Source organism: Acinonyx jubatus, chromosome B4 (genome assembly GCF_027475565.1).
Source record: "Acinonyx jubatus isolate Ajub_Pintada_27869175 chromosome B4, VMU_Ajub_asm_v1.0, whole genome shotgun sequence".
NCBI classification, from domain to species: domain Eukaryota; kingdom Metazoa; phylum Chordata; class Mammalia; order Carnivora; family Felidae; genus Acinonyx; species Acinonyx jubatus.
The window spans coordinates 109705168-109724175 of NC_069387.1; the positions used below are offsets into that span (position 1 = coordinate 109705168).

The window sequence follows — 19008 nt, forward strand, 5'->3', positions numbered from 1 at the left end:
AGTACAGTCTGGGGATATGAGTCCATCTGTTATGCTGGGTGTTCTGAAGAACACAAAACACTCTTTAGTTTGTACAGCGTACTTTTAAAATAGTTTGTGGGCTTCCCTGCATTCTTAAACAGACACCACCTAATTTCACTTTTAGTTGACAATTCAAGATAATCAATAATAATGTCAGCAATATCAGTCATTGCTGGTTGCCTCTATTTACACCCACCCCAACCTCCTTTCTCCCTTATTAACAGAAACTGGTTTGATTGGGGTGGCAATGTGCGCCGGGGGATAGACTGTGATTGCTTTAGGGTTGCACGACGCAATATGGGAAGGCGCTATTTACTGAACACTAGGCTACCGCCGAGCCTGGTCCAAACTGATGTGCTGTAAGTGTAAAATATACACTGAGTTTCGTTTACTGTGGTAACCTTGTTCTGTGACATATCTGTGTTAATCATCTCACAAAACCGCTGTGTCCTTAGGATACAATACGGTAAACACTGATCTAGTTGAATTTCCTCATTTTACAAATTAAATGTTAAATCTTAGAGAAGTTTCCTGATTTTTTGCAAAGCCTAAAACCTACTTAGCTACATAATTGCGGGGTATAGGCTGCTGTCCTCAAAGATAAAGGAGAAACTCTAGAGATAAGTGTCTTCCAGAGATAATCGGTAAGCAGTTAGAAGATACACCAAATTCTAAGTAAGAAGAGGCATCGATCTTTCAGAAGGTTTGAAGCAGTTGAAAGAAGGAGATGCTGGATGAATTTCCTGGGCTCCATGGTGTTCAGGTTCTGAACCTTTGTGCACTGCTTGAGATTGGGCTGTGGCCAGTTGAAAGAGCCTATGAGAGCAGAAACATTTTTCTATCACCACGTAATCTACTCCTTTACCCTCTAAAATCCTACAGCTTTTCATCTAGGAGTCACAAGAGAAGCTTTTAAAAATAGAGGCACTGGACAAGGAACAAGGGTCTGGGACATGAAGGAGACTGTATCACTTTGTTCAAAAGCCATCGGAAGTCAGTTTTAACTTTTCAGATCTAATCATATGGAGAGACTTAACCCACAGTTTGATGAAAGATTCAACCAGTGTGAAATTTTGGAATACAGAATATCTGTGAGTTAGGACACGTAGACCTTCCAGGACACATTTTGCGACTGCAACTTTAATTCAAAATAGAGACAATTCATCGAATTGATCTAACTGTGCCTCCCCTTTCCTTGGAATAATGGCCGCTGGAGAGTAGGAGGTATACATAAGGGGTTTCCAGGGTTTAACTTAAAAGTCCACTTATGTAAGCTCTCAGACCTCTCAATCTTCCCACTTATCTTGGCTCATGCCTTCTCGACAGTGGCTGTTTGGGATTTGCTCCCATGGCAGATCTCATTCCCAGCTGGCCCTGGTCCTTCTACCTCTGCCCTCACCCCGCTGCAAGGCCTCTGTTCTCACAGAGATGTGGAGGGGTCCCTCCTCACTACTGGTCATAGCTCTGTGCTGAACCTCAGTATAGCCTGACGCTTCGCTTATGAGAATTTCTGCCAAAGAATCTGGACAATTTCCTAGAGGCAGGGAGGAAGTAAATTTGAGTGACATAATCCTATGTCTTTCTAAACAGTTTTCTTCCTCACTAGTATTAACAGGTATCCAAGGATGGATTCTAAACCTTTTGACCTTCTTTTCTTTGAGGTTAGCAATGACTGTGTAACAACATGAAGGTGTTTAATAGGACTGAACTGTACATTTAAAAATGGTTACAACAATAAATTGTGTGTTATGTGGATTTACCACAGTAAAATTTGAAAAGACCCAATAAAAATAAATAAATGCATACATAACTTTAAGAAATGTATGAGTAAACAAAAAAAACAAATCTTTGTCTCTATGGAGCTTATAATCCAGCAGGGAGAGATGGATCACATACAATCAAATTATCCATATGCTAGAAGGTGATAAGTACCATAGGCACAAACAACAGAAGAGGGCCATGAGGCAACATGAGGTAGGTTGCTATTTTAAGTAGGCTCATCAGAGTAGACTTTACTAAGGAGGTGACTTGAACAGAGACACGGAGGTGATGGAACTAGCCACATGCATATCTGGGAATAAAGCATTCCAAGGCAGTGGGAACAGCCAGTACAGAAGTCCCAAGGTGGGAGCATGCCTGGTTGAAGGCACCAGGAGGAAGCCAGTGTATCTAGGACAGTGTGAGTGACTGAGTAGGGGTAGTGGGAGAGTGTTAGGAGTCAAGGTCACAGAAGTGAGGGAGACCATTTGAAAGACTTTGGTTTTTACTCCGAGGAAAATTGAAACCGAGACAAGATTTTAAGGACAGGAATGACATGATGTAACATATTTAAAAGGATAATGCTACAGAGGGAGAACAGATGTGAGGGGGCGAGGGGACCTGTTAGGAGGCCATTGCATTAGTGTCTTGGGGGGAGGTGACAATGGCTTGGCCAGAGCAGTAGTGGTGGAAGTGGTGGGACGTGGCTAGATTTTTAGATCTATTTTTTTTTTAATTTTTAAAAGTTAATTAATTAATGAGGGCACATGAGTGGGGAAGGGGCAGAGAGAGAGGAGAGAGACAGAATCGTAAGCAGGCTCCGTGTTGTCAGCTCAGAGTCTGACACAGGGTTCCATCCCATGAACCAAGAGATCATGACCTGAGCGGAAACCAAGAGTCCCGTGCTTAACCAACTGAGCCACCCAGGTGCCCCTTTTAGATGTGTTTTTAAAGTGAGAGCCACGGGTCATGAACCCAGGGTCATGGCATCAAGCCCCATGTCGGGCTCTGTGCTGAGTGAGGAGCCTGCTTAAGATTCTCTCGTTCACTCCCTCTGCCCCTGTCCCCCCATCACATACTCTCTCTGTCTCTAAAAATAAAAATAACATAAAAATACAGATATAAATAAATAAATAAATAAATAAATAAATAACATAAAGTGAGAGTCAACAGAATTTCCTGCAGAAGCAGAGGTGGAGTGGAAAAAAGAGGCGTCAAGGATGACCCCAGCGTGTTTGACCCGAGCACCTGGACAGACGGAACACCATTATGGGAGAGGCTTTGAGTGAACAGATCTTTTTTTAGTCCCGGTGGGGAGACCAGGAGTTCCGTTTTGGATACACTGAGTTAACTCTGTTATCACTACAATTTGTTTTTTTTAAGTTGCACAAATGAGAGCCATGGAAAGCATGAGTCAGTGATACAGCATCTGTCCCATAGTATTGGCTCAGAGTAGGTGTGTCTTTTTTGGATGTGGAAGGAAATAGCGGATAAATGATTGTAAGAGCTCCATGACTGACTCATACTTCTCATGACCTTCATTGGTGCAACTTAAAAGAATTAACCTAATGATAACAGAGCTAATGTGTGTCGAGTTCTTACCATGCAGTAGACACGTGACATGTTAACTCATGCTTATGTGTATAAATCGGAGGAAATGTTACAGTTCAGTTAGAGTCTACAGAAAGTAAAGGTGTAGTTATTTTTCTGCATTCCAAATTCATGGAACCCTGTCTTCTATCCTTGGATGCAAGGGTAAGAACCCTGAAGTGCTTTGTAGTTTACAAATAACCCTTTGTGAACATTGTTCATCCTCACAACTATCTTATAGGGTAGATCAGTGAGTTTATCCTTCTCATGCTCAGAATGGCTTGCCAAAGGTGAAAACACAGTTTGAGATTCTAGGTTCTCTGATTTCAAGGCCAACAATTTCCCTGCTGTCCAACTTTTTACTTAGAACATTTTTAAACCTACAAAAATTTTAGGATAGTGCAATGGACACTTGTATACCCTTTACCTCCTTTATCCAATTGTCATTTTGCCCCATGTGATTTATGCCTTAAACACACACACTCACACACACACACACACAGAGTTTTTGGTGACCTGTTTCGAAAAATAAATTGCAGACATCCTGTCACCTCCGAATGTATTTAACCTCCATTTCTTAACAATGAGAACATTCTCTCACATAACAAATCTTTCACACCTAAGAAATAATATCATATAACATCTATATTTATATTTCCATATCTGCCCCCCAATATTTTTATAGCTCTATTTTTTTTCTATCTAGGAACCAATTTAGGGATCATGCATAACACTTGAATATTGTGTCCTTCATCTCTTGTCACAGAACAGTTTCCCCAGTTTTTGTTTTTCGTGTTGCTATCTTTTTTGAAAGTCAGGTCACTTGTCATGAACAGTGTCCCAAATTCCCTATTTGTTTAATTGTTTCCTCACAACTAGATTTAGGCTAAAATATTTTTGGCAGGAACAGTACAGAGGTGAATGTCAGGGTGCTTCACTGGTAGTGAGGCTTAGTTTGATTACTCGATTAAGATGGTGACTACCAGATTTCTCCATTGTAAGGATAAACTTCTTCTTTTTTAATTAGTAGGTTATCTGGGGATATTTCTTTGAGACCAAGGCTTTAGCCTCCATCACTGATACTTGCCTACATTAGTCACTACACTCTGATGGGTACAGAACTCCCCTTTTCTCCCTATGGTACCTGTAGACCAGGAATAGTCTACTCCGGAAGCTTTACTTCCAGTACTAGACCCAGGAGTGTCTAGTATATTCCCCTGTAGACATGGGCCATGAAACAATGGAAGGAGCAGGAAGTGAGCCATGGGATCACATAGCAGATCAGATAGCAGATAGGGTGTTCACTGTGTTCCAGAAATGCCTCACAGGGCATATTACTGTGAAGCAGAAGGGTTACTTTGGTGACAGAAAAGTTTCAGTTCTGTAATTCTTGAGTGGTTATAGTTTGCGTTTTACATAATGTGGCCAACTTTTTATTCAAAATAGTTTCTTTTTCTTTCTTCTCCTCCTCCTCCTCCTCCTCCTCCTTCTTCAGAAGGAAAAAGAATTGAGACAACATGTATTTGGATAAAACTCTATTTTTAATCTTTACTATTGTACTCTATCCTCTTTCTTTTTCTTCCTTTTTGTTTTCTATTCTCTTCTCTCTAGAAGCCTTCCTTATTTTTAAAAATCTGCTTAAAATTTCTCTCTGAATTTTCTATTTTCTCACTGGGCCTCTTCCAATTGATCCTTCTAGTTGATCTATCGTTCCTACTCTTCTAGGTAGAGAGAGGGCTTCAGAAATTAGAAGGCAATTTTAAATTATGACCTAAGATTCTGTAGGTTCAACTCTTCATATAATAAAATACCTGATTTTAGAAGATCCTCATTTAAAAAAATCTTATACTATATTCTTAAACAACCACTGATGGACTCCGTTGTCTCAACAATATTATGGTTTTTTTTTTAATTTTCTTTTTTTATGTTTATTTATTTTTGAGAGTAAGAGAGACAGAGCATGAGTGGGAGAGAGGCATAAAGAGAGGGAGACACAGAATCCGAAGCAGCCTCCAGGCTCTGAGCTGTCAGCACAGAGCCCGATGTGGGGCTTGAACCCACAGACTGTGAGATCATGACCTAAGCCAAAGTCAGCCATTTAACCGACTGAGCCACCCAGGTGCCCCAATACTCTGGTTATTTTAAAATACATTATTTTGTTAATCACATGCTTTCTTCTTATATAAAACTGAAAAATAGGAAGATTATTTTTCATGTTTTCTTGATAGCTTCTAACCACATTTTTACACAGTGGTTTCATGTTATCAGTTGTTGATAATCAATTGACAAGTGTTGTTCTGTACAGGAGTCATGCTTATGAGGTATGGAAATAAGTGAAACATTTGAGAAAATGTCTATTCAACTTTCAAAACATCAAGTTCCTATGGCAAGAAACACAAATAGATTTTTCTCTAATGCACTTAACTGTCCCACAAACAGCCCTTTGTTTGTTTGAAGAGTATGGTCATGATCCACTTTGTAATTTAAATAAAGATTTCGATTTTTTTTTTGCCTCAGTGTACTTTATTATTATTATTTTTAAATCCACAGTTTCCAGAAATTCTCTTCTGAATAATTTACAATACAAAATAATACTATTGCTATAGTGTATGGTGTAGTTTTAAGTTGATAACCACAATTTTATTGATTGATACGATTTTATATTCAACTCTGTGAAACAAAGTTAAAGGTGAGGCTTGTGCACAGGAATGGGAGAAGGCCTTCTGTACTGGCAGTACCTACTTGCCCATCTCTTTCAGTAGTCTGGAAGGAACGAGCTGAAGGGGATGTCTGCTCTGCCTTACAAGGACATCCTTGGCCCTGCACCTGCCATGTGGTTTTTCCAGACAAGGAATGCTATTCCCTGCCAAACGTTAGTCCATTCCCTACATGAACCTTCCGTGGCTAGAAATTTGGGCAAATAGAATAATTTATATTTCAGAAGAATGGATTATCTGAAGATCAGCTTTGAAGACTGTTGAAGATTAACCAAGACTTTTCCAAATTTTGTTGACCCTGGAAATTACTGAATAAATCAAAACAACACAAAACATGTGTTTCAAAAAAAATGGCGGCTCTCGTATTCTGCAGATACACTGGGGAGTTGAAATTTAATGACTCTATATTGGAGGTTAAGTCCTAAACCAGATAACTTTTGAAGGTTCCTTCAATTCTTATAATAATAAAATTCCAGTATGATGTGTTAACAAGATCTCATATTCAACCTGAAGTGTTATTAAAATACTATAGATTTTATAAATGTATAAAAAATGAGAGTGTTGGGTGGCTCAGTCAGTTAAGTGTCTGACTCTTGACTTCAGCTCAAGTCATGATCTCACGGCTGTGAGATCTAGCCCAACGATGGGGTCTGCGCTGGGCATGCGGCCTGCTTAGGATTCTCTCTCTCTCTCTTTCTCTCTCTCTCTCTCTTCCTCCCTCCCTCCCTCCCTCTCCCTCTCCCCATTCCCCTGCTTGCACTCTCTCTCTCTCTCAAAAAAAAAAGAATGTTTAAAGTAAGAAAATAAATGTGTTGCTTACTAATGTAAGTGCAATTTTGAGGAGAATTAAAATGATGAATTTTAGTTATATGACATTTTGCTGTATGGTTTTACATTGAAAGACAATATTTTATCATAACCTAAATATTGGGCTTATGACTTGTATTTTGGTTATAACTTTTAAAAGAATTCTTTTGTAGTCTTTTGTAACAAAAACAAACAGAAGGTCAAAATGTGCCATTGCAGATTTTCTGATCTAGATCTTACCTTTGAAACCTATGGTACATTCAAATGAAACCTTAATAAATACCATTGTGACTTTGTTTTTTTGTATAATTAGATGCTAAAATTATTTTACAATACAATGAGAATATATAAGAAACTAGTAAGGGCATAAGTGCTCTAGATTAGTTGAAAATGTTAAAAAAATAATCTCACTATTTCTTAGAAAAATATGTATATTTCCCCCCATCAACTCTTGTTGCCTGCATTAAACGAACCCAGGGACAAAAGTAAGATGACAGTAATAGCCATAAACTAGTACTTCTCCGTTTTTTTTTTTTCCTTTCTTCTTGGTAGAATTCCAGTCCTCATACATTTCTCCCAACAGTCCTGGGCATCCCTTGGAAATGTTTAGAACTAGTTCTCCTGACTACCATGGGGAGTATTCCCTTTCCTCTCTCCTGGGCTCACTGTGATGGTGACACCACAGGTGGCAAAAATGTCATACCTATTCATAAAGACACTGGTGTTCAAATCTTGTCATCATAGTTTGGCTGCTCAATGTTGTTGTTGTTCAACGTGGGCAGCTGATGGCTGCATTGTCCTGCTGGTCCCCAAAGCCACCAACAGTGATAATGAGGTTGATCAGTACTCTCAAGGACCCATGGAGAGTTTAGTTAATGAAATGCCTTTCTTTAGTTTGTATCCTTCACCATATTCAGGACTCTATGGGGCTGACCTGGATGAAAAGTGTTAGTGAGCACTTTTATCTGATTAGTCTTGGATTTTCTCTGCCCTTGAGATGAATTCTTTTCCCGAAGGCTTCTCACTTCTCAAATAAATAATCCTCTAGAATTCCTGTCCCACAAGTTCTGTAGGTATGTCCAGATACACCTAAATCCTAGGATGAAGCTACCTTCTACTCAAGCCTGGAACTCCATTAAAATATATTGTCACATGAAATATGATAGTTCCAATTTGAGAACAAGAATCTTCACACCCAGAACCAGATATAGATATAGATATAGACATAGATATAGATATGTAGATATAGACATATCTGTAGATGGGTTTGAGGTTGAGCCATAGATGCAGCTGGCACTAGAGATTCAAATGCCATCACAATTCCATGTTTTTCATTTCTTGTGCATGTTAGTTTATCTCTTCCTCCTGCTGAGATTTTTCTGTGTGGTAGAAAACATGCTTGCTAATAGCTCTTGAGTTTTACAAATGACCCCTTCAGCCCTCTGGACTGTTTAAATTTTATTTCTAAGGATCCCCAGAAAGGATTCTTGTTGGCCCAGCTTGGGAAACCTTAGGACCTGTTATGGGTTGAATTGTGTCCCCATAAAAGATATTGAAGTCCTTATCCCCAGCACCTGTGAATGTGACTTTATCTGGAAATAAGGTCTTTGCAGATAATCTAGTTAAGATGAGGTCATCAGGATGGATTCTAATCCAACAGGACTAGTGTCCTTATAAAAAGGGGAAATTTGGACACAGAGAAAAATGAGCATATAGGGAGAGCACCATATGAACATGAAAGCAGAGATGGAGTGATATATTTATAAACCAAGGAATGACAGAGATTGCCAGCAAACCACCAAAAGGGAGAGGCATGAAACAGATTCTCCCTCACAGTCTCAGGAAGCACCAACCCTGCCGACACCTTTATCTTAAACTTGTAGCCTCCAGAACTATGAGACAATATGTTTCTGTTGTTTAAGCCATCTATTTTGTGAAACTTTGTCACAGCAGCCCTGGCAAGCTAATGCACAACCATTCAATGGTGGCTTGGGGTGGGGTTATGCAGCACCATGGGAATGATGCAGGTGGGTGGAGGTTGATTCTCAGAAACTGGTACTGGGAAGACAGTCTCATAGATTTGTACTGTAGATCCCCCAAAGCAATTTATTATGATTTGGAACTCAATTTCGATCAATAAACTTGAAATTTTTGGCTGTGAAATTTTTTCATTGAATGAATTATTTTTGTTAGGAATTGGGTGAATGATTAGAAATAACCTAAAAAGTAATTAGCAAATAGTTTTATATAATGGTATCTATACCTCATCGTACAAGTCACCATAATTGTCGTGGAAGTGACATATCTGCTTTGTAAGATATCTGTAGCAAAATGGAATTAAAAATTTATTTTTTATTTTTTAGTTTTTTGAGACAGGGAGAGAGAGAGGGGGAGAGAGTTCAAGCCGGGGAAGAGCAGAGAGAAAGAGGGAGAGAGAGAATCCCAAGCAGGCTCTGGACTGTCAGTGCAGAGCCTGATGTGGGGCTCAAACTCATGAACCGTGAGATCATGGCCTGAACTGAAACCCATGGTGGGACACTTAACCAACTGAGCCACCCAGGTGCCCCTAAAATGGAATTTATGTGAGGGAAACTATAATGGTTAAGAGCCTGCTGGAGAAGGATGATGATAAGCAAAATGGCGGATTCCTGTCTTAAAGTGGTAACTGTTCTGATTCTATAATGCCATTAGTTCTTCTGCAGTTGTTTATTTCTGATTGATTTCGGTAAAGACACAATCTTGTAACTACCGCTACTGTCTACCATTCTCAACCTGTTCATCTTTATAAGCACTAGCATTCACCAGGTTAGACTTCATCAAAAAGTAATTTGCATCAGAGTGGGTAGATGGTCTTTCTACCATCTATGTTTTCTAATCTGGGAATATGATATCTAAGATTCTGGATCAGGGATTGGGCAACTGCAGCCCTCAGGCCAAATCTAGCCTACCATCTGTTTTTGAAAACACAGTTTTACTGGGTCACAGTACATTCATTCATTTATTTATCATCTCTGACTGTTTTCATGCCACAGCAACAGGCCTGGATGGTTGTGACAGAGACCATATAACCCACAAAACCTGACCTATTTGCTACCTGTCTTTTTATAGGAAGAGTTTATCAGCTGCTAATCTAGATGCCTGTGGGAGGGAGGGAAATATATTTTTTTAATTAAGTCTACCAAGCACAGATTTTTAGTTTTTGGAGTAAAACATAATTCCCACATTACTAAGGACCTGAACTCCACATTTCTGAACTGGAACACATGGTATTAAATGCTTCATTGAACTCAGTTTTTCTTATTTACAGTTGCTTGTAATTAGCAGTTATGTTGCTTTTATAATTACTTTTTTCTATTGCAAATAACTAGTTACAGAACTGAGGAATGGAAGGATTGTCCAAAGGCATCATGTGTTTGGAATGTTTTTGACCTAATGTTCCTTGAAGCCAGGAAGATGCCTGGGCTCACCATGAGGGGCCTCATTTTCTCAGAGGAAATCACCTATGGCACATAGTAGCCACCTCAGTATACTCTTGCTGCTTAATTGATTAATTGATTGATTTGAAAGAACAGAAATAATGAAAAAAGATACTTCTGTTTGGGAAATAAATTGAGACAAAGCATTTATAATGTGACTTTAGAAAGTTATCTAATGTCTTTGAGCTTCAGTGACTTTCTCTGTAGAATGAAGATAATAAAAGTACTCACCTCACAGGGTTATGAGGATTAAATGAGATGGTCCATTTGCAGTGTCTGACAGACCATGTTGCAAATAATTAAGGTGTAGTATATTTAACTCTTGTTATGAGTACTGATCTCTCTTTAGTTTCATATTCTAATTCCCCTGACGTATTTTAGCTAGACAAAGTATTTTTAATTCACCCATTTTATTCGTTGATTGCTTACTGTATTACTCTGGGTCTTGTAGAGAAATAGAATCAATAGGATATGCACACATGTGTATACATGTGCATATACATTTATTATATGAAACTGGCTTACACAGTTATGGAGCCTAAGTCCCAAGATCAGCAGTCAGCAGGCTGGAGATCCAGGAGAAGAGATGGGATAGTGCCAGGTCCATATCTCAGGGCCTGAGAACCATGAAAGCTGATGACAGAAGTTCGATCAGTCCAAAGACAGAAGACCGATGTTCCAACTTGAAGACAGGCGGGCAGAGAGAGCAAATGCTTTCTCACTCTGCCTTTTTGTATGGTGATTGGAAGTGAACCACCTAGAGGCTAGGTGGTTGGACAGATAGCTACTTACCAGTCTGGTGAAGTTATCGAAAGTGATGATAAGGATGGTGACAGAGAACCAGTCAGTGAGGCTTGTGCTAAATATTCCCTGCAGTTCTTTCTTCCCTGAACGTGCCATGATTTTGTTGTTTCTGAGACTTGCACGTGCTATTTCTGTTTGGAATACTCTTTCTCCTCTTCTCCTTCTTGGAAAATTCCATACATTCTTCCAGTTAAGATGTGACTTTCTCCTGCAGACCTGTACCAGCTTTCCCCATACAGATTGCTTTTCCTTTGTGATCACATGGCCCTTTGTAACTACTTCTATCATGATACTTAACAAATTGAAGGGAAAGTTTTTGTTTACGTCTGCTTCTTCTTGTAGACTTTTGGTCACCCAGAAGGCAGAGATTACATCCTTTGTTCCCATTCGATAAACATTTGTCAAATGAATGCTTTCCTATTAGAATATGAGCAAAGGGCGTTACTGTCTGCCCGGTGCATGCCACAACAGCAACAGTGCAGTCCCAATAAATACTGAATATGTTCCACTGACACTTTAAAAAAAAAAAGCCAAGATTCACGTGTCCATAGTTGTCAAATACTTGATAGCATCAGCAACCCTGTTAACATCTGATTACAATAAAATATGGATCGTATCTGAGCTTTTCTATCTATAAATGTTTAAACCATGATGGCTGACTAATAGAAGGCAAATGGAAAGTTGAATCAAAGTGAACATTTACAGTTAAACTTTAGGAGAGACTTGGAGGGATTTAGATTCAAAGGTTGGGTTGGTGTTCATTGGAAATATGCTTGGAATTTACTGCAGCTGCTGGAAGTAAGATAGCCTGGAGGTGTGCAGATTGTAGAGCAACAGCTGTTTCGTGGAGTCCTGAAACCAAGGTAACTCTTCCTAGTGGTCAAATCCTCCTTATGGGGGGAGGGGGCATTTCCTTTTTTTAAGTTTATATGGCAATATCCTAACTAATTCCTTTCAGAGCAAGCTCACCAAAGAACTATTTACGTATCACTTATATCAGAATTCTCAGTCTTGCTGTGCGTTAGAATCAATGGTGGAGTTGTTTTTTTTTTTTTTTTTTTTTTGAGGCAAAGAAGCCCAGGTTATACCTTTGGAGTTTCTGATTCAGCAAGCGTTTTTATAAGGCTTCACAGGTGACTCTGATGCATGGCCAAGGTTGAGGGCCGCTGAAATAGAGTCAAATTCTAGCAAAAGATTTCACTATGAGGTATTTCTTCTCCTAAATCCAATACAAACTAAAATCTTTTGTGCTTATGAAATTATTTTGAAACTGCAAGTTAGAAAAGAGTCAAGCTCTTTTGTGGGAAGGTTCCCATTATGTTGTGATTCATCCATTAGAAAGAAACATTTTGTTTTCTATAGTGCTGTACGGGTCAAATGTGTTCATTTATATGGACAGTTGCCTGAGTTTCTGTTCTTGAACTTCATGACTAAGCTGTGAGTGGATAATGGCCCTGTATTGAGGTAAATGTTGGAGAACAACAAGTCTACTGAGGTAGAGAGGCAAAATACAGTGTCTGACACTCATAGATGGAAAAAATCATACCCAATTTGTAAATAATAGGGAAAATATCAAAATTTCACATTAAAACGTTTTATCACTTATTTTAATCTTTTTTTTAACCTCAGGAAGTGCTCCTAATGTTATCACAGAATATGAGATAATTTTTAGATTCTGTGTCAGCACATAATAGATTAAAAACAATGTGATGTCACTGAATGTACCTTTCTTTTACATCCTTTTAGCATATATTTATCCAGCTTATATCATTTTACCTTAAAATTAATCCTATTTTCTACATATGCTTTTGGTCTTTAAAGACAGTGGTGTCCTTTTCTGTCTTATACCTTTTCCTCCTTTTCTCTTTTATAAGGACACTTTATGGCAGGGTCCTTTCCCTGTTTTCATAATGTGTTTATGGAAGAACTATACTCTTCCAAATACAAAAAACAAAACAAAACAAAACAAAAAACCCGCAGAAGACTGAGGTTTGAATCCACACTCTGCCATCCACACAGTGACCTTACTCAGCCTCTTTGATGTTCCTTTTCCACACCATTAACATCCTTATTGATGGTGATTATAAGAGCTCCCTAGAGCTATGGAAAGGAAGAAAAATGCAGATGCCCCACAAACATAATGCCTGTGCATATTAGGTCCCTAATATCTGTGAGTTTTTTCTGCAAGGAGAAATCCTTAGAAATATAGTTCCATCCAAAGCACCTGGGTACTTGGTCTTCTTTCTGTTTTTTTTTTTTTTTTTCTCATTTTTTTTTTTTTTTAGACGCTTAAAGTTTACTCCTCATCAGGGAAATACAAATCAAAACCACACTGAGATATCATCTCACGCCAGTTAGAGTGGCTAAAATGAACAAATCAGGAGACTATAGATGCTGGCAAGGATGTGGAGAAACGGGAACCCTCTTGCACTGTTGGTGGGAATGCAAACTGGTGCAGCCACTCTGGAAGACAGTGTGGTGGTTCCTGAAAAGATTAAAATAGATCTACCCTATGACCCAGCAATAGCGCTGCTAGGAATTTACCCAAGGGATACAGAAGTACTGATGCATAGGGGCACTTGTACCCCAATGTTTATAGCAGTACTTTCAACAATAGCCAACACTATGGAAAGAGACTAAATGTCCATCAACTGATGAATGCATAAAGAAATTGTGGTTTATACACACAATGGAATACTACGTGGCAATGAGAAGGAATAAAATATGGCCTCTTGTAGCAACGTGGATGGAACTGGAGAGTGTTATGCTAAGTGAAATAAGTCATACAGAGAAAGACAGATACCATATGTTTTCACTCTTATGTGGATCCTGAGAAACTTAACAGAAGACCATGGGGGAGGGGAAGGAAAAGAAAAAAAGTTTTAATCTTTTTTTTAACCTCAGGAAGTACTCCTAATGTTATCACAGAATATGAGATAATTTTTAGATTCTGTGTCAACACATAATAGATTAAAAACAATGCGATGTCACTGAATGTACCTTTCTTTTACAGAGGGAGGGAGGCAAACCATAAGAGACTCTTAAAAACTGAGAATAAACTGAGGGTTGATGGGGGTGGGAGGGAGGGGAAAGTGGGTGATGGGCACTGAGGAGGGCACCTGTTGGGATGAGCACTGGGTGTTGTATGGAAACCAATTTAACAATAAATTTCATATTAAAAAAATAAATTAATTAATGAAAAAGAAGTTTAAAGTTTATTAACTCGAGAGAGAGAGAGTGAGAGAGAGAGAGAAAGAGAAAGAGTGCATGCGCAGGCATGCATACCCAAGCAGGGGAGGGGCAGAGAGAGAGGGAGAGAGAGAATCTCAAGCAGTCTCAGTGCCACCAGCATGAAGCCGGGGGCAGGGTTCTGTCTCATGAACCTAGAGATCATGACCTGAGCCGAAACCAAGAGTTGGATGCCTAACCAACTGAGCCACCCAGGCACCCTGGTCTTGTCCCTATGTTCTTAAAACCATTGTCATTTGTAAATGTTAATACTTTCAAAATGTACCTCAGAGTTGTCTCTTAAGGATATAGCAGTATGTTATACTATATAGTATAGTATGATGTTTTATAAAAGATTCAAACTAATCATGGTCAATCCTTCCTCCATCTTCAATTTAAAGAAACTATCTTGAAAACAGGATATAGCTTGTTTTCAGTAAAAGGAAAGCCATTTTACAAACGTTATCAATGCATTCACCTTTACTCCCAAATACACTGAAACATAGCTTTACAAATTAGCTTTCCTATTTAGTCAACGGCACCATCATCCTACAGATAACTGTCATCACTAGGTTCAACCTTTGTCCTTTTTTTTTTTTTTTTTTTTTTTTTTTTTTTTTTGCATTTAGCACATACTGATCACTATGTACCGAATAGTCTTTGGTTTCTTTATCAATGACTCAGTGTTATCTCTAATGTAAAGTTTTACCATTTAGCCTACCTTATTTTGATGAGTCTTCTAATTCATCTGACATCGTGCTGCTGGATTATCTTTCCCTTTACTCCAACTTTGTGTGATTTGCTGGATCTGGATCAAATGTCTTGCCTGACATAAAGCTCTCTAAAACCTTTTAATCTCTTCTGCTTCATCTTCCACTACTACCTGTTACTCTCTAATACACACACCTCCCCCAGACTGGCATGCCAGTCTGGTCAGTATCTCCTACCTACGAGGGGATGCATAATGCTGTGATTTCATCTGTGCTGGCCACACGTGGAATCCAGGCTTTTCCTTGTCTACCTCTACACATTTTAGGAACACATGAAGAATTAGAACCCATGAAATTCCAAGTCTAAGGAAGGTTTTCCTTTCCCACCAAAAGAAGCCACAAGATTTTTCTTACTAACTTGATGAATGTCTGTTGTCTTTTCTCTTCATTTGGGCAACTGTGTTGTATTTACTGTCTGTCTTGTTTCAAGAGGTTTTAAGGCAGCATTTCTGTGAATATTTTTGCCACAGCCATGAACCTAAGGCCAGGTAAGAGCAGAAAGCATGTTATTTTTTTGAGTCAAGAGACCAAAGTTTGGGTCTCAGCTCTGCAACTTACTGTGAGCCTAGGCATATTATTTTAACTGTTCTTTACTTGGTTTTTGGCTTTGATTTTTAATCTCTAAAACAAGGCAAATAATATCGACAGTGTTCAAACTAGCACACAGGATTACTATGTAGGACAAACGAAACTTTTTCACTGAAAATGCTTCGTGAACGGTGATAACTATACACACCTGAAATATCTTAGTTTTTATTTATTTGTATTGACCAAAGTACCAGCACAGTGGCAACCACTGAGTGAGGCTTACTATAAACAAAAAATTGGATTAAATTAATGTTGTATCTTTGATACACTAACACACATGCAATTATAGTATACTATCCTCAGTATAGGATTTATCTTATTGGAAGGATCCAAAGGAGTGAATATTAGACACCATTAAAAATTCACTGAAGCATTTATAACAATATGGTATACTCTCACTCGTCTTGTGTTGTGAAGTAGGCGTTTCGTTTCCTACTGTTCTAATATCGTGGTTGGTCGTTTGGGCTGGTAGTGGGCAATCTGAATCCCTCTGTGCAGCAAGTGGAGGAGTGAAGGGATAAATGGATTTCTCTTTACTCCGATGATTTAGTGACTTTCGTGACCCTTTCCTGTGCATAATATAATTCTTTGCATAAAGATTAATGGCAAACTAACAAAATTTGTTATGTTTGCCACTAGTATGTGCAGAGAGTCAGAGGCAGATTAAATCCTGGGTAGAGTTCTCAATGGAATCTCAGCCTTTGATCATGCCATCAACACTTTAATTTTAAAAATGTGACGAGATGATTAGAGTGTTTTAAGATCTTCGTACTAGGCACAATACAGAGTTGAAAGCTGCCATGAAATCTGTTACTTAGGCAGAATACTGTCCTCTGAGGCACTAACTGACAAAGAAGTAGAACGTTAAATAAAGAAGTTGAAAGTCGAATCAGGAAGAATAAAGGATATTTGGAATGCTGTCGAACATACTGTGGACTTTATTAGACACCAGATCTTGACCCAAATTAAGAACTAGTGAATATTTAAGGCCTAGATTTAATAGAGGTCCCATTTATAACTCCAAGGAGTTTTATAATTGTTTTCCCTCACCTATTTAATGTTAAATACAAATGAACAGTGATGTTTCAAAATTCCATTAGTGTGCCTGAGTTAAAGAGCTTTTTTTTTTTTTTTTTTTTTTTTTTTTAACTAAATAGACATTCTGGGAGAATAGTGAATCAACATGAGACAACTGTTGTATCTAAAATATGGTGGACCCAAATGATGCTATAAAGCTGTCAAGAACAACATAACATAAAATAAAATCAGAGCTGACTTTCAGCACAATTTTAAAGCAGAGTCTGTGTGCTTTGTTCTTGTTGATTCAACCTTCCCTAGATTCTTAGAGCCCTTTGTTCCCCAGTGATGCTCTCCTGAAGGACTTCTCCATCTCTCTTGTCCAACAGTCAAACAGACTTGCTCAGTGTCTCCATTTCCCTGTGGGCCCACTGAATGATTAGTTACCAGTTTTTGAGACTCTACGATGGGCTACTGAATTAGTGGTATTACTACCGCTCTTCTTCTCTGTATTTCATTCGCTTTTCAGTAGAATTTCTTTACTGCATGATAAAAAGAAAATAATAATAGCTAACTTAATGGCATTTACTACATGGCAAGCATTATTCTAAACACTTTACACATATCAGTGCATTTAATACTTACACCAACTCTCTGAGTTATATACTATCATTATATTTATTTTACAAATGAACCGAAGCTTAGAGATGTCAAGTAGGTCATAAACTGAGAAGTGGTTTTGAAATCAGACAGTTTAACTCCACAGTCCTTACTCTGAACCACCAAACTATCCTGCCTAAACATGGGGGTGGGGACATATTCAGAGAATTATTGGAGACACCCGTGTACTGGAGTCAGAAATTTTAATTCTGTGTCTGCCCCTTACTGGATATGTGGTTCTCCAAAATTAATTTTCTAAGCTGTAGGAGAGTGACAATAATTCTTACATCAAAAGTTTATAATAGAATTAAATAAATTAATGCATATAAACACCTACCACCAAAGTATAAAGCCTTCCTCACATGTTTGAATGTACACCTGGTTGGAAATGGGAGCTATGTTTTTGTGCAAAGGGATTTTACACAACCACTCAGCTGCCCTTCTCAGTCAGTATATAGTGTAGGCACATGTGTGGTACTTACAACAGCAGCATCAGCTGGGTCAGCCCAGTGCTCATCAGTCAGAACTGGGAGAGGGTCAGGTGATATGAATCCAAAAGGTAAAGGTGATTGTCAACCTACTGACCAGAGGTTACCCTAATTATAATGTCACAAGACCCTGATATTGACATGTATTTGCTGGTAGCCAGCTTTTAGAAGGAGATGATAAAGTTACCAAGCAGAGGTGTATAAAAGGAGGCTCTGTCCTAAAACCCAAGCATATATGATATACTTACTTTCTGTGTAACTATACCATTTATACTTTATATAAAATATGGAAACCACTGCAAGCGTTTTACACTGTCTTTACATTTGACATATCAGGTAGAAAGTTAATGATAATTTTTTATACTTTCTCCATATGTTCTTCAAAATACAAAATTTGAGATTTGTTTCATCTTTGTGTGGGTAATTCTTTTTTAATTTTATATTTACTATATTTTGATGTTAATTTAATTTTAATTATCTTAATTTTATATTTACTATATTTATATATACTCCATTCATATTTCCTTCGAATTCTGTAAACATCAGGAAAGATGTTACATGTAACACACTGTCACATGCAAGGAACAATGTTGAGAAATCCACAGTAGCCAACGAGGTCATGAAGACTTTATTAAATTTTTTTTTTTTTTTTTTTTTTTAAGAGAGAGAAGGCACATACCAGCTGGGGAGAGGGGCAGAGGGAGAGAGAATTTTAAGTAGGCTCCGTGTTGAGCACGGGGCTAGATTCCATGGCCCTGGGATCATGACCCGAGCTGAAATCAAGAGTAAAGAGTTGGACGCTCAAAAGCCTGAGCCATCCAGGAACCCGGAAGACTGCATTTACATTTAGAGAAAACAGTTACTTCCCGACTATTGATTGTTGAACTAATAATAGTTAAAATGTTTGTCTTTCAAAACCAAACTCTAATAGACAAAACGAGTCTTGTTATTTTAAAGGTTATTTGGAAAGAGTTAGCACTGAGAACATTTTGCACCTGATACATGTCATTAATAGTTTACATTAGCTTCCCATATAAGGGAAGATACTATCCTACTTTATAAATAGGTCTTGTGGGAAGATTGC

At 38.3% G+C, this 19008-nt stretch overlaps 1 long non-coding RNA gene across 1 annotated transcript in view; it reads left to right on the forward strand.

Annotated features, from left to right (window-relative positions):
- Nucleotides 1–11897: 11897 nt before the first annotated feature.
- LOC113602886 (uncharacterized) overlaps nucleotides 11898–19008 on the forward strand; it is a 42453-nt gene continuing 35342 nt past the window's right edge. The window contains exon 1 of the long non-coding RNA XR_003424417.2: nucleotides 11898–12036. This is a non-coding gene — a long non-coding RNA (uncharacterized LOC113602886). The remainder of the gene's footprint in view (nucleotides 12037–19008) is intronic.